The sequence below is a fragment of the Lactuca serriola genome, chromosome 1, assembly GCF_051521515.1.
Source record: "Lactuca serriola cultivar US96UC23 chromosome 1, Lser_US96UC23_V15, whole genome shotgun sequence".
Classification (NCBI taxonomy): Eukaryota; Viridiplantae; Streptophyta; class Magnoliopsida; order Asterales; family Asteraceae; genus Lactuca; species Lactuca serriola.
Window position 1 is genome coordinate 122,107,916 of NC_136408.1, and position 10,584 is coordinate 122,118,499.

Below are 10,584 nucleotides of genomic sequence, written 5' to 3' on the forward strand. Positions count from 1 at the left end.
TGATGTAGATGGGGAAGATTGACCCAAAGAGAAACTCCGTCATGTTTACCAGGAACGAAGGACAGAAATGCCTTTTCGCCTTGGCAGACAAACATCTCTACACCACTGCATGTTTGGAACACGTTTTAGGGATCATCCATCGATGCAAGCAGAACACAGTGGATGATATCAAGTACTTTGATGATATGATTCAATGGTACATTCGGTTCAGACAGACTATCCTTGCTCTTATCACACGTCTATTTGATACCGTAAAGAAGGCTCCCGCTGCTGGCCCAAGCAAGAAGAAGAAGTAGTCTCGCTCCAATTTGACGCATAGAGGGAGATTGTTGGGTCGTATTTTGTGTTGCGTCTATTGGGCTCGTTAGCTAGTCCAATATATATCTCCGGTATGGGCCTGTCCATCCGTGAGTTTTGTAGGGTTTAGTATATATAGATGCTTGCATGCATCCTAGAACAAAAGGACGATTAGTAACGATTAGAGTATTATTGTTCAACAAATTTATCGTTCTTGTTTTTGTAACCCTAGAATCCTCTACAGTGGAAGTTCTTAGTCGAGCTCTACTGAGGATCGAGTAATCTAATCATTCGACACATCTTGATTCATACTTGTGTTTTGTTCACTGTTTTTACGTTCATCGCATACCTGTTACAAAGATCTAATCGATCAAAGAGTTAATTAATAACTCATCAGATTGCTACTCCATTAACAGCTTTGACCCACAAAGGAGCTACTTATGCTTGGAGTGATAAGCATAAAGAAGCATTCGAGAAGCTAAAGAAGAGGCTATGCGAGGCACCGATACTTTCTCTACCCGATGGAGTTGAAGACTTTGCTGTTTATAGCGATGCGTCTGGTGTTGGATTGGGTTGTGTTTTAACCCAAAGAGAAAAGGTGATAGCATATGCGTCTCGACAGCTGAAGGAGCATGAAAAGAATTACCCCGATTCATGATTTAGAGTTGGCAGCGGTAGTTTTCGCTTTGAAAATATGGAGGCATTACCTCTATGGCACGAAGTGCAAACTTTTTACTGATCATAAGAGTCTCTAATATCTCTTTAATATGAAAGAATTGAATATGAGGCAACTACGCTGGCTGGAGTTACTCAAGGACTACGACTATGAGATACTTTACCATCCCGGTAAAACTAATGTTGTTGCTGATGCTCTCAGTCGGAAAGTCAATCTTGAAAGGAAAAGGCCAAGAGCGTTGAGAATTGAAGTTGTCTCGACCATTGTGGAAAGTATAAAGAAAGCTCAAGAGGAAGCTTCTGAAAAGAATGACTGAAAGGAGGAATGTTTGGGCAAAACGTTGGTGTTCGGTGTAAGCAGTCATGGACTGAAGGTGTTCCAAGATCGGATTTGGATACCTAAGACAGGAGGAATCAGAGATCTTCTGATGGAAGAAGCTCACAAGACCATGTACTCGATTCATCCTGGTAGCACTAAAATATATAGGGACCTGAAACCTTACTACTGGTGGCTGACGATGAAGCTTGATGTTGCAAAGTATGTGGCCGAGTGTGTGACTTGTGCGAGAGTCAAGACACAACATTAGAAACCATATGGGAGTTTAGAACCTTTACCTGTGCCTATGGGTAAATGGGAAGACATTGCGATGGATTTTGTCACTAAACTACCCAGAACAAAGAATGGTCACGACATGATTTGGGTGGTCGTTGATCGATTCACTAAGAGTGCGCATTTCATAGCAGCCAAGGAGAAATGGTCTATGGAGAAGCTTGCAAATTCTTACGTGAAGGAAATTGTGAGGCTTCACGGTGTTCCGTTAACGATTGTGTCGGATCGTGATAGCCGTTTCACCTCGAGGTTTTGGAAAAGTCTACAAGAGGAATTGGGTACCAAGTTATGTTTAAGTACAGCTTACCATCCGCAGACTGATGGTCAGAGTGAAAGAACAATACAAACACTTGAAGATATGCTGAGAGCATGTACCCTGGAATTCCTAGGTAACTGGGATGAACATTTACCTTTGGTAGAATTTTCCTACAATAATAGTTTCCACTCGAGCATAATAATGGCACCTTATCAAGCTTTGTACGGACAGAAGTGTCGTACGCCGTCTTGTTGGCTTGAGGCTGGAGAAAAGCAGTTTATGGGTCCCGAGATGGTCCATCAAACTGCTGAAAAGTTGAAAATAATTAGAGAAAGAATGTTAGCAGCTCAAGATCGTCAAAAGAGCTATGCCGACAAGAAGTATATTATTTGAGTATTATGTGTTTTGTGCTTAATTGCTTAATTATGTGATTTGATTAATTAAGAATAAAACGAGCGTCAAAATTTAAGTGTAAAATAAACTTGATATCTTTGGATAATGTTGTAGTAGTTGAAACGAGGTTTCCGAATATATATAGAGCGCCAGAATCTGACTTCGTATGAGGAAGTTATGATTTTCTGAAGTTTCGACTTACCGGTATGCAGCCCGAAATACTCGATTTGAGATCGAGCGGTTTTTAGTCGAATCGATCTAAACGAGAATCGAAGATCTCGTTGTTGGTATCGAAGCGATGAAAAGTTAGGCGAGAACGGACGTCAAACGAAGAAGTTATGAATTTATAACGAAGTTTTTCTGTCCCGGCCTACTAAAAATAATTAATAAAAATAAAGTCAAAATTAGCCGACGGAGTCTAAACGAAAGTTGTAGAGAGTAGTCTCACCTTCGCGTGGATATAAAGAACGTTGAAAACGGAGTTCGTATGAAGAAGATATGAGTTTTCGAAGTTTATTAAATAATTAATAATTAAATTTAATTATTAAATCCCGGTATTATCCGAAGACGAGTCATCGGACTCATCCGAAGTACGCCCCGCATACTAGCCTACGCCTCGCGTACACCGAGGTATGTTGACATTCGCACTCGAGTATTTCGGATACGTAAGCCATGACGATCCGAGGGGTACGCCCCGCGTACTCCGAGGTTCCAGCCTCTATAAATAGGATCCGAAGCCAGCCGACTCCTTTGCTATCTTTCTCTCTTCTCTCTCCCGTTTTACCTTGATTTGCGTGCCAGAAGTACCCCGAAGCCCCGGTAATATTCCCGAGTCCCGAAACAAGTCCCGAGATCCCGAAGATCCCGAGAAGTGCGATTCCCGAGCCGAAGCTCTGCCCGCGAGAAGTTCGATTTTTGTGAAGATCTTCCAGATCTGCTGAGAATTACTACTTCTGTAAGCCGTAGTGCTGTCCGATCATCTTCTGATCAAGTGAGTGTATACTACCTTTCATAAACACGATAATAATACAAGTATGGTTTGAGTGTATTAAGTATATTGTTGTTTATATGTGTGAATGTGTATTCACTTTCTTCTATCTTATAGATCTGATTATTTCTCTATGAAATACGTGTTATGTGTGTGTGCCTCATCTGTTATGTGGAGTATGTATTGATTAGAGCATGCTATACAATTTTTTTTAAACTATGTATAAAAATGTATATTTTTATCTACTAATATGTTGGGTAGAACATGGGTAGATAGTTGGTGTGTAATAAACAAATGAGAGGCCTCGTTGTTGTTTTGATACAGTCATCTAGCGGAGTTTAGATGACGACCACAAACTTTTCTAGACAGTCATGTGGAACACTAGCAGGCTCGCCACCTGTAGGTGTTAATGAACTTGGGTGTTCATTCGCTGTACTCCATCCCCCTCATGGTTGCCTTATTTGACTTATATTGTTGAGGAACCCCCGAAACATGTGTTGTCGCCCCAATGAAATATTCTTAGACTAGGTCCCTTGTGTTAGTTATTTTAGGGACATAAAGTGAGAATAACGGGAATGGGTAATTGGGTTATTGTTGGTTGGTGGAATTAAATATAATTATTTATTGTGGGTTGAAAACCCTATATGCTCACCAGGCTCCCAAGCCTGACCCACTCAGTTTTATTTGTATTACAGGAAGTGGCGCAAGGGCATAAGATGGATGAACCATCAAGTTGTTTTGTTTACAAGTCTGTATATGTATATATTTTTTGAATAACTTGTAATGTTATCGTTTATGCTTATTGGTCTGTATCGGAACATGACACCCCGAGTTTTGATTATATAATGAAAATACATTTCTTTTATGAAATGCTTTGGTAAACATTGTTTTATCATGTTTTGTTTTTGGGAACAAATTCCGCAACTCTTTCAAATCAAAATGATTTACTCTGAAATTATTTTAAAAGCATAAATGAAAATCGGTCTTTTCTGGCCGAGATTTTGGGGATGTCACACGGTCGAACCATATAAGTCCAGTAATATGAATCTTATACCTGTCGTTCTTTATTCCTCACAGATTAATGATTATAAAAATAGATGGCTTTCACCAAGACACATAGTGTTAGTATACCCAACAACATGACCCAAATGGCTTAGGAAACGAACCTAACTTATATTGCTTTAGAAACAACGTGACACCTATAGGGAGACCCTGAAGTGTTGGATCCTAACAATGTGTCCATGCATCCTAGTCCTAAACTTCCCGTTATAAGAGTGTTGAATATTTATGATTTTGTTGTTCAAGAACAATATTAGATTGAAGACTTTTAGTATTTGAGATACGTAAGATTTAATGGATTTCCAAATTTCTATCGTTTGTTATGACAAAATTTGGGCAGCCTAACGACTTCTTTTATAATATGTTCCAGGTTTCAACCAACATGAAACCAACAATTCCCATGATATTTATAATTCACGTGATCAATACAATACAATATTTCGCAAACAACGACTCTTAAGACTTAAAGTCGATCATGTTATTTATTGTAGTAGAAACCCATATCTTAGTAAAAATGAGTTATTTTTTATAATTAATATAAAATATATTAATAAATTTTACATTCACATTTACATAACATATATATATATATATATATATATATATATATATATATATATATGTGTGTGTGTGTGTGTGTGTATATATATATATATATATAAAGTTAATTTTCGGTAACCTTAACTATCAATTATACGATTTCATAAATTTGATTTTTCCAACAAATATGACAATGTACTTTCATTTTATACGCGAATAATATTTTTGATCCTTTTTATATCTTTTCATGCTTTCATGATATGCTTTAACTTATACATATAAAATTATCATTTTTGTGAGTTATAATATCAACTTGTGTTATTATAGGAATTTACATATAATCTTGTGGTTTTTCTCAATAATTATATTAATATTCTCAACAAAGTATAATTATATTATCTTTTAGCAATCTACTTTAACTTAACGAATTTATTAGTGATTTATCACATTTTTAGATTGCTATTTCGTATACTTTTGACCAATAATAAAGTATGATGTTATTTTGTTTGTAAAACATGAAAATCATCAAAACTTTAATAGACATACATGTATTCTCCCCCAAATATGAAAACCGTAAAAAAGAGGCCGTAAAAACTTACCATTGAAGCGTGAGTCCGATTTGTTCGGAGTCGTTTTATTTTTGTGAAGCTTCATGTGAGAAAGCGCATTTTGACACCTTTTTGCGCTAAAACAAACCCCATAACTTTTTTTTTTTTCAAAATTTTTTAAACCAAAGGGACATGTTTTGAAATACTTTATATTTAAAAGGGTTGTTTATGATTAATTAACACAATTGGGGGCTGGTTTTTGATAAAATTTATCAGGAGGCTGTTTTGGTCTTTTAAAATAAAGGGAGGGACTCTTCAATGGGACATGCTTTAAAAGGATTTATGTCAAGGGGGGCTAAGTTTAATTTAAAACCATATTTGCACAGTTTGATTTTGATAAAATCACAAAATGTACAAATAGGATAATGCGTCACCTTCATAGATTGGGAGAGGAACGAACGAATCGCTCGAATGGAGGTAGGAAGCTACCGTCGACTACCATGGCGTCAAGACTTCGCCAAGGAGTTGTCATGTCAATTTAACTACGAATATGTACACTTAACTACCAAATTCAGACATCCAATAAGAATTGTCGTTTCACTAGTGACTTGTTATTTTACCAGAGTTTTGTCAAGTCAATTTGATTGCGAAAATATACACTTTAACTATGATATTCATACAATTAATAAGAATTGTCATGTCATCGACAATTTGTCACTTCAAAAGAGAGTTGTTATGTCAATTTGACTACTTTGGACGTAAAAAAAATATATATATCTAGATTGAGAATGTGATATCTCAATTGATAACCTTTGTTATATAGAACAAAATGAAAAAAATCACTTAAAATGTACTTCGTATTAAAGAGTTATAAAGGTTTAAAATCAAGTCTTTTTTTATATTTTTCACCGAGGATCCTACTTTGGACCTAAAAAATCATGTATTCTTATCATCCAAATTTGGAGTGTGATATTTCCATGGATAATGAAAAAACCTACCCAAACGAAGTTTGTATGAAAAAGTTATTAATGTTTAAAGTTAGGAAAAAAAAATAGATTTTTGTAAGCATAATTTGACCTATATTTTTTTGGTCAACATGGATATCTCTGCGGACATCGAAAACATCTTTTAGGCCAAAAAAATCACATATGACCAAAATTTTCGCAGATGACCATCTGTAAAAATTATGACTATTAGATCGATTTTCATTTTTGGGGCTACTTGGTGGTAAACATGTTAAAAATCTGACTATTATAATAATTTTCTCACGTATCAATCTAAAAATCACCAAAAATAATATAGTTTATAAATTAGTTATAACGGGACAAATATAACTTTAATCTCACTTTGTTGTTAAACGTGATTAACAAACCACTCAAAAGAAGCATAGATTGTAAATTAAAATGCTATACTTTTAAATTTGATTATTAAAAGTCAAGAAAACTAGTTAGTTTGTCTTATAAAAAGTTACGAAAAAGAAAATAATTATGGACCGGCCCAATAAATTGTATAGTGGACGGACTGAATGACATTAAGAGGCTCAGCGCCAATTCTATTTGCATTTGGAAGTTGGAACTAGGGTTTCATTAGTTCGTATATAACTACTTCTTCAAGCAGCATCTAAATTAAAATCGTTCATTCTTCCGTTAACACTGTCAATGGCTTCTGAGTTCTGAGGTTAGATTTATAGCTCTATATTCTTCTCGTTTTACTAATTCACGAATCTGTTTTGTATGTTTGAGCATGTGTTTCTTCCTTTTCTAATTGCTGATCAAGGCAATGATGACGAAAACAAACATACCATCAAACTCTGAAAGCGTTACGCTTTTCTTTGATGATTATACAACATTCAACTGAGCCTAAGATTCCGTTTTCAAAATCTTATATTAATGGCATGAAAGGCAACAAATTAGAGTCTCTGATGTGCTTTTTGGTAGTGTATTCAGTGCTGTACGTTGCCGATAACAATATATAACTGAGATTCTGGCATTTGTCTGTTTTACAAGGCTTATGCATTCAGATGTTCTTACATCTTTATCTATGTATATATTTTATCCTATAAATTTCTGTTATTGATTAAAATGCGATTTATGGCAACATTTTAGAGTCGCTAATGCGCTTATTCTGTAGTGTTTTTAGTGCTGAACGTTTGCCTAAATGAATCGGAGCAGACTGGTTTGTGTCTCGAGTGTTATTGTTTGCTTGTGCAACCAGATGTTTCTACAATTCTATTAGATAATTCAATTAATAATAAGGTATATATAATTAAATAAACCATTACATGGTATGAAATTCGAACAAAATCTATTCATTAAAAGTTAAAAAAATGCATTTGGTAAGGATTTGTATAAATAAAGAATAAAGATTGTTTAAGCTCTACGAGGGATTTTACATTGCAGACGGATATCATGTTATAATTTAAATTGACTAGAACTATCGATTTAGTTCCATGAAATAAAATGAACACTTTCATAAGCAACTTCATTAATTAATGCTTGTAGATTTAAACCTATTTAGTGTTGATCTCTTTTGCACTTCAGTTCCAGTTCTTGCATTCATGTCTTCAACAATTGGTTCTTGATTTTCAGGCCCATTTGCAATCTGACCAGATTGTTCTTCGTCTTGAATACTTTGATTCCATCTGTGGGCTCCTTATTTTGTTCAGGATCCTCATTGTGTTCCGTTTCACTAGTGACGCGTTCGTCACTTTGTCTTTTATTTTTATGTAAGGATTCATCTTCCTAGTATTTTGGTGAAATTAAAGTCTCTTCTTCTTCTTCTGTTATTTTTGACTTTGTGAAAGGGAAAACACTCTCTACAAATTTTACATCCCTTGTAGCTATGATCTTCTTATGTTAAAGTTCGTTAAATTGGACAAACGAAGTAATGATGTATGGGTAGATGAGAACCAAAATAGAAGGCTTGTAGGAAGACTCTTGTATTTGCAAGACACAAGACCCAACATTACCTATACCATCAACATCTTAAGCCAATTCATTGGAGATTCTAGAGTGAGTAATCTTGCAACTGCTAACCTTGTGCTACGTTACCTTAAGGCAACACCTGGGCAAATCATTTTGCTTACCCAAGATGGTGGTACCAATCTAACTGCCTATTGTTATTCTGATTGGCTTGGATGCCCAATTACGTGGAGGTCTACAAGTTATTTTTTACTTCTAGGGGACCTCCTATATCATGGAAATCGAAAAAGCAATCCTTGGCCTCTCGATCATCAGCTGAAGCGGAGTAGCGGGCTATGTCATCTATTATTGGAAAAATTTTATGCCTAAAATGGTTATAAAAATATCTGGAGGTGCCATGTAAAAGTACCACTCAATTGTTCTATGACAACTAAGTTGACCGATGCATATCAAACAATCCTATCTTCCACGAACAAACTAAACATGTTGATATGGATTTCTTCTTTGTCAGAGAACGGGTCGAATATAAAGAGATTGTTCCTATTTCTATTGACTCCAAATATCATATAGTTGATGTTTTTACCAAACCTTTAGGGACGCAAAGTTTTCATGCACTGCATAACAAGTTGGGCATTATTAATCTCTATGTGCCAAAATTGAAGGAAAAAAGTGGTGATGTGTGGGGAAGGAGGAAGGTGGTGTAAGAACATCTGTTATACCCCACCACATATCACATATGTGGTGAGTGCCACATGAGCACCACATTTTCTTACCATTAACATGAGATATCTATCATTAACTTATCACTCAACTTCATTTTTTTTTATTTAAATTTAATTCAAAAATACATTAAAACACAATAACACATTTTTTCAATTGAATTTAATTCAAAAACACAATAAAACATATTTTTTTTATTAAACTAGTTTTTTATTTAATAAAACAAGATTATATTAATTTAAAACAAACAACATTTAAAAAAAACATAAAAAATCTTAAAAATACAACCACAAACAACTTAAAACAACTTTTTAAACCTTATTTTTACTCACTAAATTTTGGGTACTCTCTTAATATTTGCCAAGCTTCAACGTGTTTAAACGGTGTGTCATTCGTGTCTTCATATTGGTTCATGGCCACAGCAAACGGGCCGCTTTCGTGTATGTTGTTTCAAAAAAAGTTATAAATACCATTGAATTCAACGCATTTAACTTTCATATCGCGATACTTCGAACATATTTCATCAACACTATGATTTTGGCAACCCATTAATTAATGGAAAATGTTTTCAACCTTTATCCAAAAATTAGGACGTTATTGGGTCTTCTAAAGCCGCTATCCATGCTTGTGTTAAGTTCTCTTCTTCATTTTTTGACCAATTCATCCTTTTAGGAGCCATTGGTTTTGGAATAATGTAAAAGAAGTGTTTGATTTTGTGAGAAAAGAAAGAAGAATTTGTATGAATATGTTTAATAGAAAGTGTGGTATTTATAGAAGAAGGTTAATATGTTTGAAAGGTAAAAAAGAAAAAAAAATCCGTTGGAATCCAAAACTAGCCGTTGCAGCATTGAACCAATAGAAATGTCCGTTTGATTTCGTTGTCGGGAGCACGGACGAGCACGACCACGCCCGACCACAAAACATCAGGGTGTTGTGAACGAGAATCTCTCGTTGTCAACTAGACCACGATTGGCTTCGTGGTATGTATACCACAAGGCCTAAAAGTATAAAAGGAGCAATAATACCTTAAATTCAGGTAAACAAATCTCAAAATTTGAGTCCATAAAGAGAATGTTGAGATTTTGGGGATGCTGTGTCATTTGGCGACAAACAATCGTGTATATGATGATTTTTTGAGTTTTACCAATGAATGAATGACTTAAAGGACAACGAAAGATAATTTTTGAAAATCAACTCGGAAAAGTCCAATACAACTGATTATTTTATTGGATACTAGTTTATAATCCGTGACAACCACGATTATAAAATTAATTAAACTTTTATATTAAAAGATTAAAATTATTAATCAATTATTATAAATTTACTATTGCTTAAGAGATATTTTTTTTCGTTATATAAAATTATGATTGTTGATTTGAGTAAATACGTGAAGTTATATCACCTTATAATCTGTATTGATTTTATTTTATTTTTTAATTTAATGATATTAATTTAAGATAGTTAAAGTGAAAAAATTTAAAATTTAAAATTTAAAATTCAATATAATTAAGATGGGAAATTTAAAATTTAAATTTTAAAATGAATAATTAATATGTTGACAAGTGGTAAGGGACATA

The 10,584-nt window shown here is 34.4% G+C and overlaps 1 long non-coding RNA gene and 1 other non-coding gene across 2 annotated transcripts; both read left to right on the top strand.

Annotated features, from left to right (window-relative positions):
* Positions 1–6,916: 6,916 nt before the first annotated feature.
* Positions 6,917–8,836, top strand: LOC145098157 (uncharacterized). The gene is made up of 2 exons (XR_013704546.1): positions 6,917–7,043; positions 7,955–8,836. It is a non-coding gene; the product is annotated as an uncharacterized LOC145098157 (long non-coding RNA).
* LOC145080860 (small nucleolar RNA snoR116) lies at positions 7,141–7,227 on the top strand. Its single transcript, XR_013695439.1, has one exon. It is a non-coding gene; the product is annotated as a small nucleolar RNA snoR116 (small nucleolar RNA).
* Positions 8,837–10,584: the final 1,748 nt, after the last annotated feature.